The 20251-nt window shown below is 40.2% G+C and overlaps 1 long non-coding RNA gene across 3 annotated transcripts in view; it reads right to left on the reverse strand.

The window, feature by feature from the left end:
• LOC142404007 (uncharacterized) overlaps window positions 1-20251 on the reverse strand; it is a 49656-nt gene that overhangs the window by 10238 nt on the left and 19167 nt on the right. For all 3 annotated transcript variants that reach the window (XR_012773722.1, XR_012773719.1, XR_012773717.1), the window contains exons 4-6: window positions 4092-4238; window positions 2521-3470; window positions 56-221 (exon numbers count right to left, since the gene is read on the reverse strand). This is a non-coding gene — a long non-coding RNA (uncharacterized LOC142404007). The remainder of the gene's footprint in view (window positions 1-55; window positions 222-2520; window positions 3471-4091; window positions 4239-20251) is intronic.

Below are 20251 nucleotides of genomic sequence, written 5' to 3' on the forward strand. Positions count from 1 at the left end.
AGAAGGACAGTTACTGCTAATCTACTAGATGATGGTCCTGATAGAAGCAACCTACCTCTTGTGGGATTTGTTGATACCTTTAATTCCCTTGTTGCCTTCCCAGGCCAGGCTGTAACTTCTGCTTTTCTCGGTTAAGACCTTATTCCCGTTAGACTACTTAGGGAAGTGCTGTGTAGGGTAGACCTTCACTGTCCCTTCCAGTCCTGCCCTGAGAGTTTCTCCTGTTGACAGGGGAAAAAAGCACACATATGTATGTAACAAAAACTGTTTATTATCCTTGCACTAGCTTAGTGCTTTTGAATGCTTTTTCAATATAATATGTAACAAAAACTGTTTATTATCCTTGCACTAGCTTAGTGCTTTTGAATGCTTTTTCAATATAATATGTAACAAAAACTGTTTATTATCCTTGCACTAGCTTAGTGCTTTTGAATGCTTTTTCAATATAATACTAATTGTTTAATTCAAACTGTGCAAAATTGAAATGTTATTTTTTCTCTTCAGTTTTGCATGAGGTCTTTATCTCCTTCCTGTTTTATATCTATGCTGACAGGTTTGTGACGTCACTACTATGTTTTCTCAACTATGAGAGTATAGCCGACTGCTCCTAACAGTGGAAAAGTACCGGTGTAGGACTTAGAAATGACGGGTGTGAGATTTGTGAATGGCTGAGCTGTCATGAGCCATTACCAACAACAACAAGTCGGTGTTTGCTAGATGCTGCTCATGTCCATAGCTTCAGTAACTTCTGCAGTCTCATAAAAACAGCCTTTGTAATTACAGTTTTGACTGGAGTGGTTGCTGTAGGGTATATCAGAAGAGGACTGCTTTATGCAGATCAGAAAGGAGGTTGTAGAGAGGTGGGGGTCGGTCTCTTCTCGCAGGTAACAAGTGATAGGACAAGAGGAAATTGCCTCAAGTTGCTCCAGGGGAGGTTTCGACTGGATATTAGGAAATTTTGCTTCACTGAAAGGGTTATCAAGCATTGGAACAGGCTGCCCAGGGAAGTGGTTGAGTTGCCATCCCTGGAGGTATTTAAAGGACATTTGGATGAGGTGCTTAGGGACATGGTATAGTGGTGGTCTTGGTAGTGTTAGGTTTACGGTTGGACTCGATGATCTTAAAGTTCTTTTCCAACCTATACGATTCTGTGATTCTGTGATTCTGTGAAAGGGGGAAAATTCTCCTACCTGAGGGTCACATCCCATCTGTAACAAAAATGTCATCTGTGTAGAGCAGCAAAGGAGGTCTCAGTCACTTCAGCATTCTCCTAATATAACCCAAATCACCGCAGGGCTGCAGTAGGTCAGAAGCAGTTAGTCTGGGGCTCACAACCACAAACATTTTCTCTTTTAATTGTGGTTAATGGGAAATAGGACTTCAATGGTGAGACTGGTTCAGGCAAAGAGCTTACACAGTAAAATAAATAATAAAAAAATCACTGTCCTCGATTAGAGGCAAATTTCCCCAAACCATTAGTTATGGCTCAACATAGGCTACGGCCTCGGCTAAAGATACACCTCCACAGTGGGATTGCATGGATAAAGCTGTTTTGCCAGATGTGTAGCACCAGCCAAATTCCTGATGTGGGACCATTCTCTAGTTACTTTGTGAAGTTAGAATGAATTCAAAAATGAGGCTGGTGGATGGATCCAGCTTCAAATGGTTATTGCAAAGCCCCTTGGATGTGGGGTACATTAAATGTAACTTTGTACTTCACGGCCTTGATCCTATCTCTATTACAATCAGCCTAACGGAAGAAAACAGAGAAGCCTTGTCAAAAACGGGCCAAAACCCAACCATGTGAATATACATGACCATGTTGCACAAGCGGCTGCCCCAAAAGATCATAATACACTCTCTGGCTTTAAAATGCACGGGTCACACTCTTAGTTCATGTTCACAAGTCACCTGGGACAAAATGTATCTCTGAGAATTTGTTGGCATTTCTACATGGTTACTTATTGTTTTTTTTCTTTCTGTTACATAGGAGTGGTGTAGCTTCTCTCCAGTTTCACACTCAGTGCTGAGACAATGAACTCCCTGCCCCCAGGGCTTGCCTACTTCCATCTAACTGACAAGAGGCATGGTGCCTCCTACTTTATCTTTGTGCTGACAATGCGTACAGCAATTGTGAACTACACTCACAGAAATCTTCCTAACAGCACTGTTTGGGCCTGAGGCTGAATTTAGAGTCTGCCTAAAAGACTTAACAAGAAGAGCTGGGAGATAATATTAAAACATTGTGGCACAGACTAAGCCCATTCACCTCCCCCAGGTATTATGAATGGAAAAGGTTAAGCAGGCAGCTCAGCTAAGTCACTTCAGATGTGTATGGTAGGAATAAATACTTGTGGTGTGACATTGTTGGCTTCAAGCAAACTGTAGTGTGAGTTTATGAGGGCTGTGTATGTAGGACTACATTAAATATTTTCTTTAATATAAATTGACAAGGCCATACACCTGACCTACAAATTGGTACATTTATTATAAGTCTGGAGCTGTGAGTGTTATTTTCACCTGCTAAGGATCTTGATTAGAAGCTATCCAGCCTCCACACCTTCAGCCAAAGCAGTTTGTCCTGGGAAGTACAGGAGCAGATAATAATGGATGAGAAGTGTTCACACTCATTCTGCAGTCCAGAGATGGGACAACTATCCTGCTTGCAGGCAGGACCTGTACAAACATGGCTTCTCCTGCCCACAGGAGCTTGGCCAGGTAGAGAGGTCCAGGAAATCCTTTCACGTTTGTGTGAGCGGTGAAAGCAGGAGCACACTGAGAGCAAGGCTGCTGTGAGCCTGGAACACGCTGGGACGCCACACAAGCAGACCAGCCACATCCCACGGAGACAGTGGGTGCAGCCTCACAAGCAGGGTTGTGTTGGTGCAAATTACTGACGTGGGTTGCCACAAGGCAGGATTTGGAAACCAGCATCTCGGCAACTTAGCTGCTGGAGGCAGCACTCCTGGAAGTGAATGCAAGTCACAAAATTGTGAGTGGCATCTCATTTGCTCTAAGTATTTCGCTGTTGATGTGAAAGCCAAAAAGCTGTTAATAAGTTAAATCCACGCGAACAGTTTCTGCTTTAATCCTCCAGCAGTGTCAGCATGGTACCTGTATCAAGAGAGGCAGTCAGTCATTCAAAGTAGAAACCGTCCCTCATAGCAAAACAGTGCCCTGGCGAATCTGAGGATTGGGAGTTTATGCCAGAGAGTATAAAAGGAAAGAAGCGTGCATAGATAGGGAAAGAAAAAAAGGGTTTGGCAGCTTATCTGACAACAATCCAGTTTAACAGGAAGACAGCCCCTCTTGGTATAAATCTTTATAGCTTTGTTGAAGTCCGTGGTTAGCTGCATCAGGACCTATGACTCTTATTCATCAATTTGACTTTGAAGTAACAGCTCAGCAGTCTTTTGGCTTTCTTATTTCAGATTACCAGGGTATAAAGCCATTGAAACTTCCTATAAGCTCTGGAAAAAAAAAAATAATTCAGTTTTCAGTGCTAGGCCATTGGTTTTCCTATGTGTGTAGATTTCTGACTGAGAAAAAGAAAGCTAAAAGGATAATGTAATTGTTGTACTGCATATTTTGAATTCAAATCAACTGTGGGCTTTTAAAATGTAAATTCAATAAACCAGTGCTTAGATAGACACAGTCTAGTTTACAGATACTTCTAATGTTAACCGTTTATCCTGTAAATAGTATGAAGCTGGGAAAGGCATGTTGGGTGATGTTCAGCCATGATATATGGACAGACTTTTGGCTTCTGTTGCCTTGGAAAAATATCTTTAGTTAAATATATTTAGGTATTTACATCTTTGGCAAAATTGAGGCACATAATAGAAACTTAGCCAAAGTTTTCTGAAAGTTAGAAAGGCCAAGTATTTGGTTTGATTTGAGTGTGAGTAAAGCTTAGCTCTGAATCTTGTTTCTCTGCCAGGAACCATGCAAGTTTCTTTTTTTTTTTTTTTTTTTAAGAAAAAAAAAATGCTTTAGAGCCTCTTCCAAAATTGAACACCCATTGGAAAAAGTGCTTTTTCACGTTTATTCTTCTAATTAATTACTTAATTAAAAGCTAAGTAAAGGAAAACCTTGAGAATCCTGAATATTTGGTCATCAGGACTCTACATGGCTGGAAGTTGCCTACAGCTGCTTTTTTACTCAAAGGTCCATATTCCATAGTCATATGCACAGTCCAAAGCTGAACTGAGTAGAGGACTGCAAGTTTTCTTACATGCCTGTAAAAGAAAATATTATAAAGCACTGAGAATCTTGTTGCATTGGTAGATTCATACTTTTCAAATAATATATTGTATAAAGACAAGAGTTTGTTTTAGAAAATAAACACAGAAACAAAATAAAACAGAAATAAAAAGCAAAAAGCCACCATCACCTTTTGCTTGATGATTCTCTGCTCCTCTAAATACATGGGGACAATACTAGCTTTTAAGAATATATGTACCAATCCTACTGATCAGTTTCTTGTGGATAACTTGTGGATAAAAGGAAGGTGATAACCTTCCTTTGAAAGAGCAAAACTGTGGGAATCCTGTAACAGAGTCTCTTGAAGCAAGACACTGGGAAGAACAGGTATCCATGGCAGGGAACAAGATCAGGGATCCCTCAGGATCAAAGTAACTCATGCCCAGGAGGCTAGATCACTCTCTTACAGGGCCAATTTCCATGCCCTTTTCTCAAGCTAAATTCATATCCTCTATTAATATGAGCATCCCCAAAGTAAAGCACTACTCAGTGTCAGGCTGTCAGATTAGGAGTCCTGTGAGATGTTTTGCAGAGCCTTCTTGCCAGCAACCTGACAACACCTATGTCAGAACAATTCTACGCAGCAAGGGGCACCAGTTGTGTGTGAAGTATTTGGGGATTTACCTCCTTTTCTCTTGCTGTCAGCTGCTATCACAACTTATTCCTTCATGTTTGAAAAAAGCAAATGAGGATGATACAGGTAATAACACTTCTGCTCTGTGAAATCAGTCATAAAGGGGTATTCTGGAATGTCACAGCTTGTGTAATGTAATGCTTTAATTAGATGCCATGTCCTCAACAGCCTGCAGTCTGAAGATGTCAACTTTGCCTAAAGCTTCTGATAGACAGAAAAAATGAGATGGAAAATAGCAAAAATAAATAGCAGCTTCATGAGGCAGAATGAGATTGTGTTGTTAGCAGGGAACTGTGGAGCCAGGGAAGGTTAAGGGTAATGGATATGATAGGTATTTTGTAGGACCTGAGTCCTTTTTTTCCTTGAAGGGACTTGTTTTTAAAAGGCAGACATTATAATGCTGCAGAGTTTTCATGCAAGAGATCTCTGAATGCCTGCAAAATATTTGGAGCATGGATGAAGACCAACACCATTACAAATATAAGACTTTCCAAGGAAAGTGCAAGGAAATGGCATCTGAGAGAGCCTGAGCCTTGTGTAGAGGACTGAGGCACTGAGAATGCAGGGGGTTTTTTGTAACCTTCAAGATATTCCAAGAACAGAGTGGTCCTTGCTAATTTTATATAAAAAAGGAGAAGAGAGGCCTACTTTATGGAAAAGGTCCTAATGCCATATAGCTGTTTTAACTCCCTCTGAGGTGTCTAATTCTGCCTTCTCACCCAATCAGGGTTCTGGATCTCATTTAAATAGTTTGCTGTCTACAAAGAAGTTACAGTAGCACCCATATTTTTTTCTTTTCTTGGCTTTTTCTTTTCTTTTCTTTGCCTCTCCAATTTCTCATCTTTAAAACGGGAATAATTTTTTTTCTTTCAAAGAAACACCAAAAAAAAGCTGAGCAGTCTTGTAATACAAAATCACGAGGTGAGATCCATCTCACCTAACTGTGTGTGTCTATGTCCTAGATGTCTGCAGTTGCGCTCAATACTTGGCTTTCTGTCTGTGATGGATCAAAGAGGTGGTTTTAGACACTTTCTACCTTATGTTTAGCTGTTTCCTTTTAGGATGAGATGACATTCACCCTACCAATGCCTACTTCTGTCTACTGACTATAAGAAACAGGTATACACTTTCACATTGTAGGCTTCACTGTGTGGTCACACTAATCCCATGCAGTATGCCTGGTTCAGCCACAGGTATCCTGTGGGATCTTTGGCGAAACACCTCATCATTTCACGTCCATTCCCCACACTTAAACCATTCATTCATCACACAATTGTAGTGCTACCCTCTGCCTGACCCCTCTATTAGACTGCATGTTGGCCAGGGCAGATGATTGTCTTCTATTAAGTGGAATCGCAATCCTATTTGGAGCTATGAAATGTTGCACTGATTACAATAATTTGTAATGCCATACTATTGGTTCATTGACATTTTTTAAAACACCTTGAAGAAGTGAAGTGCTAAGAATGACGCAGAGTTAAAATAATGAGAAAAAGCAAAGGCATGCATTGTACAGAAGATTGTGAGAGAACAGCTATTGGGGAAGAGCAGGTCAGCACTTGTTGTGCAGTTTTGTAATCAAAGAAGTGTAACCTTTAGTCCAGCTTTATGGTAAATAGCTTTAGGTCTACCTAGTGTCTTTCTCTTAAGGATCTTTATCCTTCCTCAATGGAAATGAGTGGGCGCTTAAAAATATGAATTATTGAATTCTGTAAAGGTAGTCCAGGCAGGAAAGCTAAAACAGATTAAAAAAAAATGTGGTTCTGACATTTCCAAAGGTTTGGAATTTATTAAGATAAGGCAAATCCTTCTGTTTTCCAGAAAGGAACAAATCTTCTCCCAACCAACAATAAATTAATTTTCCTAATTTTTGTGGATGAACATACAATTTCTTTTTTCCTTCTTCAAAATACAACATTCAAAACCTGATTGGTTTGTCAAAGATTTATTTATTTTTGGATGTGCATGAAGCACTGTCTTGCCAGGACCTGAATAATTTAGAACAGGACAAAAACACATGTGGGATTTCTGCTTTAATCAATGTCAGTTCCATATACTCTGCAAAGGGATTTTCCAAGGGTTAATATATATTATGCATTGTCATTATTAATTTCTTCTCTATATAAATATGATAACATTTCTACTGAAGTAAGGTCCAGATGGCAGTCCAAGCTTACAGCTCTCTAATGCTTTTATCCCCTTAAGTTTTCCTAGCATTTTTAATAAGAGACTATGAAGACTGGGCTGTAGAATTTCCAAAAGCAACCAAAAACTTCCAAACAAAACAAAAGAACACTGAACTTTCCCTTTATCATTTTCTATCAATTCAGTTATAAAGAGTACCACTAATGGAGCTGCTGACAAATGCCTTATAGTTTATAAATCTTTCTGTTCTATGTGAGGGGCACCTCATGGATAAAGCATATACAGGGTGTAGGGAAGTTCACACTTCTTGATGGAGCGTGATACAGAGACACCAAAACCTTGGCAAGCTAAAATTGTGTTAACACTTGTTCAGGCAACAAAACCCTACGCTCCATTTCTTTATTACCTTTCACAATCACTTTTATACTACAGTGGCTTCTCTTATGTATAAAGCCTGAATTTGCAGTGTATTTTAAACTGCCTTCTGCCTATGCATGGAACGGTAAGTGTAGTCTCTGCGCCTCCGTCAAGTGTTAGTCTGTCACTGAGTGGTTCAGGCACTGAGCAGAACGAGGATGTAGTGCAAGGTGTTCAGGATACTTTGGAATTAAGCTGGGTCCTCAAGCACTTCAAGAGTTTCAGCTCCTCCAGGATTGATAATAGTAAATAATCATCAGTGGATGGTGGGTTTGGATTTACATTTTGGACTGAGATATCCAGTAACAATGAACTGACGCTCTTAGCAAATCATAGTAATATGTAGGCCTGTTGCAATTCTCAAGCTATCAGTCCTGTAAAAATCTACTTGAGTTTAGGCATCTCTACTTCTCCACTTTTGTTCCAGAAGTGGAACTGAAGCAAAGAGAAGCTAATTGTCTCCAGGACAAGAAAGATACAAAAAAATATCTCAAATCCTGTGCCAACACAGATTTGCTGAGACAGCTTTCACTTTTCTGAATGGCCACCACTGCAGCCTTGGCTTAAATCCATAATGGAGAGATATTTGGGAACTACTCTTAAAAAAGCATTTTTGAAGGGGGGGAAAAAAAAGCAATGCTGAAAATGCATTATTTTTCTAAAAAAAAAAAAAAAGGCTCATATTTAACTGAAAAACTCCAACTCCACATTTTAGGCAGATGTACAAAGATTTTCCTATCTTAAGGAGTATTTTTCATGTCATGACTTAACTGTTTTCAGTTTTTCAGTAGTTTTGCTTTGGATTTTCCATAGAAAACAAAACAAAACAAAACAAAGAATACTAAAGGACAGGTCCATGGACATATCTTCTTGAAACATCTGTTTTCAAAGAAAAGCATTTTTAGTGGAATATTTGTAGTAGCTCTACTAATTATAATTAGAACATTTCCTCTAGGTAGGTAATTGTTTTAAGAATGTCTTCTTTTCTCAATAGACATTTAGCTTATTTCTCTGATAGTCTCTTGTGAAGTCATTGAAGAAAGAAAAAAGGAGGACATCAAAGCACCCAAAGCCAACAGATTCGTCATCTTCCAGGATAAACTTTTATGCAAAAGCCAAGCCTACTGTGGAAAAGCAATACCTCAGCAGGAGGGTGCAAATTCATTCACTGTGTTTTGTTTCCATCCATACAAATCTTCAGAACTGGTATAATGAATGTAAGGAAAATGAACTAAGGAGACACTTTTGTCATCAGCACCATCAAATCTAAGAACAGGTAATCTACCCTATAAGGTTTCAAGACAGAAGTAGAAGAAAGGACTAAACAGATCCACTTTGAAAGGCTGCCAGTTGGTAGTGAGGTGTTAGTGTCACTTACACCTTAAAATCACTTTATGGCAATACTTTTTCAGTATCACTTAGTTTTGAGATGGCAGGCATGGAGTTAGGCCAATTTTGATCCCATTCAGATCTGGGCACTGAATAAGTGGTGGCTTGCTTTATATCACTTTTGGACTTTGTCCCTCACTTTAATTCAAATTTTGCCTTGGAAGTCTAGAAGATGGGACTGATATATTTCAGTGAGACTTTGCGGACCTGATCCTGAGTCCTTGACTGAACTGATCACAGCTTCTTCTGTCGTAGGAACTGCAGCTTTCTGTACCAACTAAATACTCCTTTAAAATCTGTGAAAAAGGAGAAGTCACCTGAATAAGGGACAGCAAAGCAGCATTGCCTCAGCTTTCAAGAAAAAGAGGCAGTTTTGTCAGAGAACAATATTTCTAGACTGGTTCGCTTAATTTCAGGTTTGAAGTTTTGGAGTTTGGGGTTTGTTTTTCTAATTATTATTTTTTCTTAGCCTGCTGATCGGACTCCAAAGAACTAAAAAATGTAAAGTAAAATGAGAAATCACGAAGAGTTCATTCATTATATCTCAGCATATCTTCATTCATACTTCTCACTATGTTGATTAAAATAGATTATTCAAACCTATTTGCTCTAATTCTCAGTAATACATTTTGTACCCTCAAAACAACATTTTTTGTCTCTGCTTTTTTTCCCTTTCATTTTTTTTTTTTTTTGGTCATGCATTTCCGTAAGTCAACACATCTCAGAGCTGGAAATTTGCAGTTGTTTAGCCATAAGTAATTGTATTTACAGCCAAAGTACAGCTATCTCATTACTCAGGTCAAAAGCCAATTTATTTATAATACAAAACATTTGAAGACTGACATCTGTTCTTGAGATACACAGAACTTCTGAATTGACGTCAATGATGTAACCACACACAAAAATGTTTCCGGTGAATTTCCTTAGTGTTTTTATCCGAATGATAACTCAGCTCAATATAGCGCAGTTTGCTTTCTTTTCTTCATGCTACACAATGGTGTGAAAGGGCAAATTTAAAAAATGCCCAATAGTTATAATGAGAGCCAAATTCAAACTAGCTAAGCTTAGTTATCCTTACATCATAAGGGTTTTCTTGGGACAGATAGAGGTCTGATAGGCACTGCTGGGAAATTGCCCCTTACTGTAGAAGGTGAAACTTCAAAATCTGGGATCACTTGAAAGCTGGGGAGTATGCAGGTAGAGGTATACTTTCAAATGTTCCTATATCTTTCAAAAGGTAAACTGGCAGCAGTAACTATTTGATTTCTCTAAGCAGGTAATATTTTCCTAAAAGATTTCTAGCAATGATTTAAATCTGCAGTTTTCAGTCTTCATCATAGTATGAAACATATCTTGAGAGAATAACTTACAGCAGCTACTGCCACTGTCACGAAAGTGCAGATTTGCTCTCTTTCGATTTCATATTTGCAAAACATGCCTCCAGGATTTCTTATTTGAAAAGGAATCATCAGGAAACGGTTACTTTTTCTTAGCTATTTACAGGGCGTTAGCCTCTAAGAAGGCCATAAGGAAGCAAGTCTTCTGGGACCATCAATGATAGTTCAATGTCTACATATAAAGGATCTTTCACCTATGTGACATATAAAGGGTCTTTCACCTATGCGTATAATAATGACTATGAAAAAAACTTGACAGAGGAAAACTCAAGATTAACTGAAATGCCTATATATGACAAATTCTGGAAGTAATTCGGATTCCTCAGCTGCCATTTATAACCTGAAGAATCTATCTACGATGCTGAGTAATTAGAAGTTAGGAACGTCCTGAAACCTCGAGACATTGGTTTTGTCCTCTCTAATGATACCACCAGTGGCTAACCTAGCCTAGTACAGTTGCTTTATCGTAATCCTATTACTTAAGGCTGGGAAATACCATTAGATCATCTAGTCCATCTAGTCATCTAGTCTTGCTCATTGGTAGGAGTGATTAATGTATTTCAGACCTTTTAGCAGGATTCCTTTGTTGCTCCATAAGCAGTAGAAGGCTGATCCCCTATGGATTTACATCCTACCCCAAGATAGGGATGATTCCATTCATATGGAATACGAACCCCCCAATCAGCCAAGGGACACATGTAGTGGGGTTAGTCCACACCTAATATAGACTGTTCCCAACTTACATACGTAGAGGGGTTAGTCCTGACCTACAGACATACGTGTTTGATCAGCACACCTAGATGATACTCTGCATGACTAAACATACAGCTACTTCAAACGGGGTTGGGTAACAGCTAACTTCTATCTGCCTTTCCTTCATGGGGAGTCTCTCCTTCTCTCTTTTAATGTACTCCAAATTTTCACAAAACTTCCAGAAATGTAACTATTTTTGAATCTTCTACCGTTTTTCAAGATTGAAATTAGGCAATGTAGTTGGAATTTGATGGTATTCAGTACTTACTAGACAGACAATTTAACAGATTACATGGTTGCAAAAGCCTTATTTCTTAAGGTAATCAGAATTACTAAATAAATCATCTTACGGCAATCATAATGTTAAGTGTTATAAATCCATAACTTCAGGTATTTTCCAAAAAGCACACAAAATGTGCCATATAATTCTGAATTTCTTCAGCTCTCCTTCTCCCTCTTGCATACTCACATAGTGTATAAAGTATATCACTGTGGCTGGTCATAAGTGTGACCTGAGTGATTATGACTCAAGTGAAACGAGTGTTGTCAAGAATCAAGTTTTCTTGTTCTCTTTAGGAATACAAAACTAGACCTCATAATGACACCAAACACAGAGGTTGCCTAATGTGCAGAATCACCAGTAGTATAGGTGATGGCTGAAGAAGGGCTTTGCTTTTTATTACCTGAGCACACTGTCCTGTTAGAGAGGAGAGAAAATTGGCTTTTGATAAAACAATGGAAATAGTTTTTTTGAAAGGCTTCACTCACACTCTCTTTTTTCCTGGAAAATGTCTGAAGCTCTCAGCTGCCACAGTCACAGTGTTTCCAACCAAGGATTCAGCCTCCTAAAACCAGTGCTTTGGATCCAATTTTTTTTAATTTGTCTAAAATTTGTCTATATATGTCTAAATAAATATTTCATTGAAAGAGCTTTAAACTAGATTTGAAGGGGGAAAGGGATAAACCCAGGCTCCCTAGAGATAAGCCTGAGGACAGCAAGCCAATGTTAGAGGGACAGTGTGCTAATGAGGTCCTTTGGTCTGCTGTCTCAGTGGAGGTAGGGGATGGAGATCCATGAGGCAGCAAAGATGCAAGGGTTATGGATGTGTTAGAAACCATAGAAGGACCTGAGAATGGTCACATAGGAATTAGGGCTTCTTCCCCCAAAAAGGTGGCGGGACCAATAACCCAACTGAAGTGCATCTACACCAATGCACGCAGCATGGGCAACAAACAGGAGGAGCTGGAAGCCATTGTGCAGCAGCAAAACTATGATATAGTTGCCATCATGGAAACATGGTGGGATGACTCACACAACTGGAGTGCTGCGATGGATGGCTATAAACTCTTCAGAAGGGATAGGCAAGGAAGGAGAGGCGGTGGGGTAGCCATGTATGTTAGGGAGTGTTTTGATTGTCTAGAGCTTAAAGATGGTGACGACAGGGTTGAATGTCTATGGGTAAGAATCAGGGGGAAGGCCAACAAGGGAGATATCATGGTGGGAGTCTGTTATAGACCACCCAACCAGGATGAAGAGGCAGATGAAATATTCTGTAAGCAGCTGGGTGAAGTCACACAATCGCTAGCCCTTGCTCTCGTGCGGGACTTCAACTTACCAGATGTCTGCTGGAAATACAATACAGCAGAGAGGAAACAGTCTAGGAGGTTCCTGGAGTCTGTGGAAGATAACTTCCTGACACAGCTGGTGAGTGAGCCAACTAGGGAAGGTGCCCCGCTGGACCTGTTGTTTGCGAACAGAGAAGGACTTGGTGATGTGATGGTTGGAGGCCGTCTTGAGCATAGCGATCACAAAATGATAGAGTTTTCAGTTCTTGGAGAAGTAAGGAGGGGGGTCAGCAGAACTGCTACCTTGGACTTCCAGAGGGCAGACTTTGGCCTCTTTAGGGGCCTGGCTGACAAAGTCCCTTGGGAAGCAGGGCAAAGGAGTCCAGGAAGGCTGGACATTCTTCAAGAAGGAAATCTTAAAGGCACAGGAGCAGGCCATTCCCATGTGCCAAAAGACAAGCTGGTGGGGAAGAAGACCGGCCTAGCTGAACAGAGGGCTAGATCTCAGGAAAAAAAGGAGAGTTTATGACCTTTGGAAGAAGGGGAAGGCAGCTCAAGAGGAGTAAAAAGATGTCATGAGGTTATGCAGGGAGAAAATTAGAAGGGCCAAAGCCCAACTAGAGCTTAATAAAAAACATTTCTATAAATACATTAGCAACAAAAGGAGGGCTGAGGAGCATCCTTTATTGGACATGGGGAAACATATTGACAAAGGATGAGGAAAAGGCTGAGGTACTTAATGCCTTCTTTGTCTCAGTCTTTAATAGTAAGACCAGTTGTTCTCTGGGTACCCAGCCCCCTGAGCTGGAAGACAGGGACGGGGAGCAGAATGAAGCCCCCATAATCCAAGGGGAAATGGTTAACAACTTGCTACACCACTTAGACATTCACAAGTCTATGGGGCTGGGTAGGATCCACCCAAAGGTACTAACGGAGCTGGCGGAAGTGCTCACCAAGCTGCTTTCAATCATTTACAGCAGTCCTGGCTAACCAGGGAGGTCCCAGTTGACTGGAGGTTAGCAAGTATGACGCCCATCTACAAGAAGGGCCGGAAGGAGGATCTGGGGAACTACAGGCCTGTCAGCCTGACCTCGGTGCTGGGGAAGGTTATGGAGCAGATCATCTTGAGTGCCATCACATGGCACGTAGAGAACAACCAGGTGATCAGGCCCAGTCAGCAGGGGTTTATGAAAGGCGGGTCCTGCTTGACCAACCTGATCTCCGTCTATGACAAGGTGACCCACTTAGTGGATGAGGGGAAGGCTGTGGATGTTGTCTACCTAGACTTTAGTAAAGCCTTTGACACCATTTCCCACAGCATTCTCCTGGAGAAACTGGCTGCTCATGGCTTGGATGGGCATACTCTTTGCTGGGTAAAAACTGGCTGGATGGCCGGGCCCAAAGAGTTGTGGTGAATGGAGTTAAATCCAGTTGGTGGCCGGTCACAAGTGGTGTTCCCCAGGGCTCAGTACTGGAGCCAGGTCTGTTTAATAGCTTTATCAATGAGCTAGATGAGGGGATTGAGTGCACCCTCAGTAAGTTTGCAGGCAACACCAAGTTGTGCGGGAGTGTTACAGAATCGTCACAGAATCGTATAGGTTGGCAAAGACCTTTAAGATCATCGAGTCCAACCATAAACCTAACAGTACCAAGACCACCACTGTACCATGTCCCTAAGCACCTCATCCAAACATCCTTTAAATACCTTCAGGGATGGTGACTCAACCACTTCCCTGGGCAGCCTGTTCCAATGCTTGATAACCCTTTCAGTGAAGTAAAATTTCCTAATATCCAGTCTAAACCTCCCCTGGCACAACTTGAGGCCATTTCCTCTTGTCCTATCACTTGTTACCTGGGAGAAGAGACCGACCCCCACCTTGCTACAACCTCCTTTCAGGTAGTTGAAGAGAGCGATAAGGTCTCCCCTCAGCCTCCTTTTCTCCAGGCTAAACAACCCCAGTTCCCTCAGCCGCTCCTCATAAGACTTGTGCTCTAGACCCTTCACCAGCTTCGTTGCCCTTCTCTGGACATGCTCCAGCACCTCAATGTCTTTCTTGTAGTGAGGGGCCCAAAACTGAACACAGTATTCGAGGTGCAGCCTCACCAGTGCTGAGTACAGGGGCACGATCACTTCCCTAGTCCTGCTGGCCGTGCTATTTTTGTTACAAATTGTTGATCTGCTTGAAGGTAGGAAAGCTTCACAGAGGGTTCTGGACAGGCTGGATTGATGGGCCGAGGTCAATTGTATGAGATTCAACAAGGCCAAGTGCTGGGTCCTGCACTTGGATCACAACAACCCCATGCAACGCTACAGGCTTGGGGAAGAGTGGCTGGAAAGCTGCCTGGCAGAAAAGGACCTGGGCGTGTTGGTTGACAGCTGGCTGAATATGAGCCAGCAGTGTGCCCAGGTGGCCAAGAAGATCAACAGCATCCTGGCTTGTATCAAAAATAGCGTGGCCAGCAGGAGCAGGGAAGTGATTGTCCCCCTGTACTTGGCACTGGTGAGGCCGCACCTCAAATGCTATGTTCAGTTTTGGGCCCCTCACTACAAGACAGACATTGAGGTGCTGGAGCATGTCCAAAGAAGGGCAACGAAGCTGGTGAAGGGTCTAGAGCACAAGTCTTATGAGGAGCGGCTGAGGGAGCTGGGGTTGTTTAGCTTGGAGAAAAAGAGGCTGAGGGGAGACCTTATCACTCTCTACAACTACCTGAAAGGAGGTTGTAGCAAGGTGGGGGTCGGTCTCTTCTCCTAGGTAACAAGTGATAGGACAAGAGGAAATGGCCTCAAGTTGCACCAGGGGAGGTTTAGACTGGATATTAGGAAATTTTACTTCACTGAAAGGGTTATCAAGCATTGGAACAGGCTGCCCAGGGAAGTGGTTGAGTCACCATCCCTGGAGGTATTTAAAAGACATTTGGATGAGGTGCTTAGGGACATGGTTTAGTGGTGGACTTGGCAGTGCTAGGTTAATGGTTGGACTTGATGACCTTAAAGGTCTTTTCCAACCTAAACAATTCTATGAGTCTATGATTGTGATTTCAGAATCAGAATCAGGATCAGGAAAGCAGGAACATGTTGTAAAGAGAGGTGGACAGAACACAGAATAGGTGAATATGAAATGGTTAGACCAGACATCAAAAGAAAGCTTTCAACTGCTAGCACAGTGAGATTTTATGAAAACTTTAATAAGATTGTGGTGGCATGAAACGTGCCTATTTTTAATACATTGATGGAAAGAACTGTATGATATTGTTGTCTGTAACAAAAAAGCTCTGGGCATGATGATGAAGGAAATAAATGCCTTGCAGCTTTATGCCCCATGGTTTGGACACGCCATTCCTATTCATTTTAATGGAAATTACATGCCCAATTACAAAGATAATTTTGAAAACATGTTTTGCTGTTTGAAAGCTGTACAGGAAGTTCAGAGAATGTGTGTTGTGTTGACAAATAAATCTCCTTCTGAGTTAGACACCAATCAACAAGTGTGAAACTTTTGAACTAACATTTTCAAAACCAGATGGCTAGAACTAGTTTCTTAGATTCATATTTAGGCACTTATTTGAGTTACTTTTCAGAAGCACAAGCTTTTAAAATGATGGCTTCGGTAACATGGGAAAAGTTGAGCATTCATAAAAGGAAGAGCATTCAGAAGTATCTATGCCTCTGAACACTGAATAGCAAGGCCCTTAGCATCATAAGTAGAATTCCTTAATATTAATGTAAAACCTTCAGTTTTTTGTTACATGATATTTCTCATTGGTTTTCACTCAAAATCCTCTTCTGTTTCCATTGCATTGATGGAATTGATTAGGTTTCTTACACTTATTTCATTAAGTGAAAGAATCATTTGTGAAGCTGGTTGCTCCTGGTACAGGCAGACCAGAGGCTAAAGGTCTCTCTCTCTTTCTCTGTCCCCAGCTGCTAATTCATCTTCCTTAAAATAAAACAGTTTTTTTTTATCATTCATATTTGCAATTAGTTTAACTATGTTGGGAGGAGGGATCCATACAAGCAAATACTTACCAAACTGGGATAATGGAATGAAACATGAACATATAAGAGATAGAGTTGCAAATGCTTCAAGTTTACAGGAAATAAAATAGGAAATAAATTAAGAAATATTGAACAAAAGATCTGTTTAGAACGAAGTGGTTTCTCAGCAAAGTTCAGACATTTTTATTTTTTCAGCACAAAAATAATGTTGGGTGTGCCTTAATGCACTATTATGTATTTAAGATTCACATTACATTCCCCTTTCACCTCTTCTTCCTGTAGATGGCTAATGCTCAGTATCTTCCTTTAACCAGAGGAGTCAAATTAGGCTGCTTACATTTACAATTGAACCTCCTATTTTTTAATTTTTTTTTTTTTTTTTGCCTGCTGGCATGGCATGGGCAGTCTATCTCCATCTGTTCCCCATTTCAGGAAGACATTATTAACCCCACTACTCTAGTAAGCTGAATGAAATAAAACATGGCAAAGAAGAAGTTCTTTTCAAATTCTTTTAAAAATCCCCTATGTCTGTGGAACAGACACGCTTTATTGAACAAGTTTCAGAGCAGTACTGTGATTTACTGCATTTTCAACTCAAACTAAGTCTACATTAAATCACCGATATATGTGATGTCAAGGTGAATGTAGAGATGGAAAGAAATCAGAACATATAGCTATTTTAAGGATTTAAAGACAATGGATTTAAGCATGTGCAGTGGCAAATTGCCTTTACAAATTTTCTTTGGTAGTTGCCAGCTTTTGGAGTCTAGAATAGGTGAACTTTCCATGGTCATAGATGAAGAAAGTCTACCTTATTCTCCAGCCAATACTGGCCTTCTAAGCAACCTGGACATCATTCCAGTAAGACCTACCACAAGAATGTGTTCTGTCTTCTTCTACAAGCAATTTCTTTTTTTTTTCAGTCTCAGAGATAACCTGGGTTTTGAGTGAACATATAGAGTGTAACTCATCAGCGAATGACAGAATCACTTATGATTCATACTTACATGGCTATTGGGAATTCATCTTTGGCAATTACACACACATGAGATAGGAGAAAGAAAAGTCCTCCTTCCTGAAGAACATGTATTTCTGATATCTGAGTCAGTAGTGATACCAGGTTGTGAAGCAGAAAGGCAGTCTTTGTCAAAGAAAAGGAAAATAGGAACATCTAGCTCTACCTCAGTCCTCTGATTCAGTAGAGTTGTCCTATGACTGCTTGTTAGTGGCTTTTGGGCACTCCTGGACAGCGTGGTTACATTTTCTGTCATAATTACCAAGTGAATCTGGGGCAAAGAGAAGCTAAACCATGGCTGGCCCTCTTTCACTTGATCAGTCATTTGGTTTTCTTGAAAGGTCTTTATTCAGAAAATAAGATCTTGGAGGAAGCGACAGGTATGTGTCTGTATTGCTGTTGCTAGTGAACAGTTAGGCCCACAATGCCAATAAAGGGTTAAATTATAAAGATAAGATTTTTAATCGGTGAATGTTACATGTGTATAGTGTAGCTATCTACATCAGAAATAATCACTCCATGCTTCTTTTATAAATACAGGAAAAAGAGCACATCTCTCTGATCTGTTTTAGATATCTGATTTATGATGAAATAAATAGTGACTGACATGACTGCTTCTTTCCACTGACTGTAACGGGGGCCTTGATAACTAGCTTAGATGCAGTCATCAACATTTAGACAAATCAATCACATCTAGATTTCTTAACACCTTGTATTCTTACTTGGTGGTAAAGCAGCCTCTGTAATTTATGCACTCCATAAATAAAAGAGAAGATCAATAAAATAAGTGGACGCATGTAAAACAATGGCACTTTAAACAGTCTAGATAGCAGAAATTTCTTATTTTGTCAGATAAGTTAACTTTTCATGCTTGAAAAGCAATATTTACTAACATCACTTTTGGATCAGTTAGACATAGAGAATAAAAACACATTACAATTATCTAACCAAAAGAAAAAGAACAGGAACTAAACTCCTCAGAGAACAATAGTTGTAGTTTCTGAAGGTGACGTTGAGTCATCAACAGCATTCTGCCCCTGGAATAATGTTTAGGAAGTGAAAGTGCAGTCTTGGGTATTGCAGCCATCCAGAATAACAACAAGACAAGATCAAGTGATATGATCTGACTATGTCTGTGTCTTTGCAAAAGAGAGTGGGGGTTTTTCCTCCTTTTTTTTTTTTTTTTCTTCTCCCTATAGTGATTGTCCTTAAGAATTTATGACTGTTTAAGATGGATCTGTGAAGGGATCCCCACCACATAGCAGAGGTGCAACCTCAGCCAACAATTCTACCAATTTATTCAGAACTTTCCCTTCAGTCTCTAGAAAAAATTTTGCCTTTCAATGTTAAAACCACAAAAATTGCTTTTATTATTGTTATCAATTGTGTGGCCAGGAATCTTCTAGGATTCTCACAAAATATTATTCAAAGAATATGTCATTTACACTCAATGTGTCACAAGCCAGAAAGTCACGAGGGGAGAGGAAAGCATGACAATGAGATCATACAATTACCCAGCAGAAGAACATACTAAAATGGTCCTGGATTTTCCTCATTTTTTCGTCACAATTTCTTGCTTTCTTTCTTCTTTCAGTGTTTTTTGGTTTGGTTTGGGTTTTTTTTCTTTGTAGGTGAGAATTTTAAAAGTGATTGTGCGAAACCAGGCAGTTTGGTTTGCCAACAATATGTCTATGAACTCAAGGAACAACAATGGGGACAGTGAATAGGGGTGAAAAAATATAAAGACTGATAAGAAATCAACAAGGAATATACACTTTGAAAGAGAGGCTGGCAATGGCTACGTGATGTATGGACAGGAAAGTAGGAAGAGATGCTGGAATGATATGATGGATGCATCAGCAGAGGAAATGGTTACTACGGAAACTTTGAGGGGCTTATTAAACCTAAAAGATGTGCATTAAAATGCATATAGATGATAGGAAGAGAATGGGTTAGAGTTAGAGTGCTGTGGAGAAAGAAAGCACTGAATTTGCTCCAGCATGGATGATGGCAGATTTAGAAAAAGATCTTAAATTATTTTAAGCTACAGTTATGGGGGTCAAGCAATACAAGAGCATGGTTAGCTGTGATTATTAAAGGAAGTAGTGTAGACAACGTGCCTTGATTATATTGGACTTATCAGACAAGTTATTCTAGATGAGATATTCTAGATGAGAACAGTATGACTGAGATCCTAACTCTAAAAGCTCTGGAGCATAGAAGTGTAAATTCTAAGTAGTTAGTCTAGGCATGGCAGACAAAAATCCATGTCAATAAATAAGGAAGTAAACATGGAAAAGGGGGAGTCCTGATGTAATGTCTGATAATGAGGAAACAGAGCTGCCAATGGGGCTGCTGACAGAGCAGTTAGAGAAATGAGCAGTGAAGAACAATCATGGGGGCCAGGGAGAAACTGGCTGCCAAGAAGAAGGGAAATGACTAAATGCATTAAGGACAACAGGAAGATCAAATAGGCTTTGAGCCAGGCCAGAAAAAGAAAGTCAGAGGGAAGCTACCACGGCTCATGTGCTGGATTGAATGGTTATTCTGCAGTAAAAGCAACAACTGAGATGTTATAAGTACTCTAAGATTTAGAAGAAAAAATAGAGATAAGACAGATCCCATAAAACTTCTCATACAGAAGAACAGACCTTTATCAAATTTCAGTGGCTTTT

Source organism: Mycteria americana, chromosome 1 (assembly GCF_035582795.1).
Source record: "Mycteria americana isolate JAX WOST 10 ecotype Jacksonville Zoo and Gardens chromosome 1, USCA_MyAme_1.0, whole genome shotgun sequence".
Taxonomy (NCBI): domain Eukaryota; kingdom Metazoa; phylum Chordata; class Aves; order Ciconiiformes; family Ciconiidae; genus Mycteria; species Mycteria americana.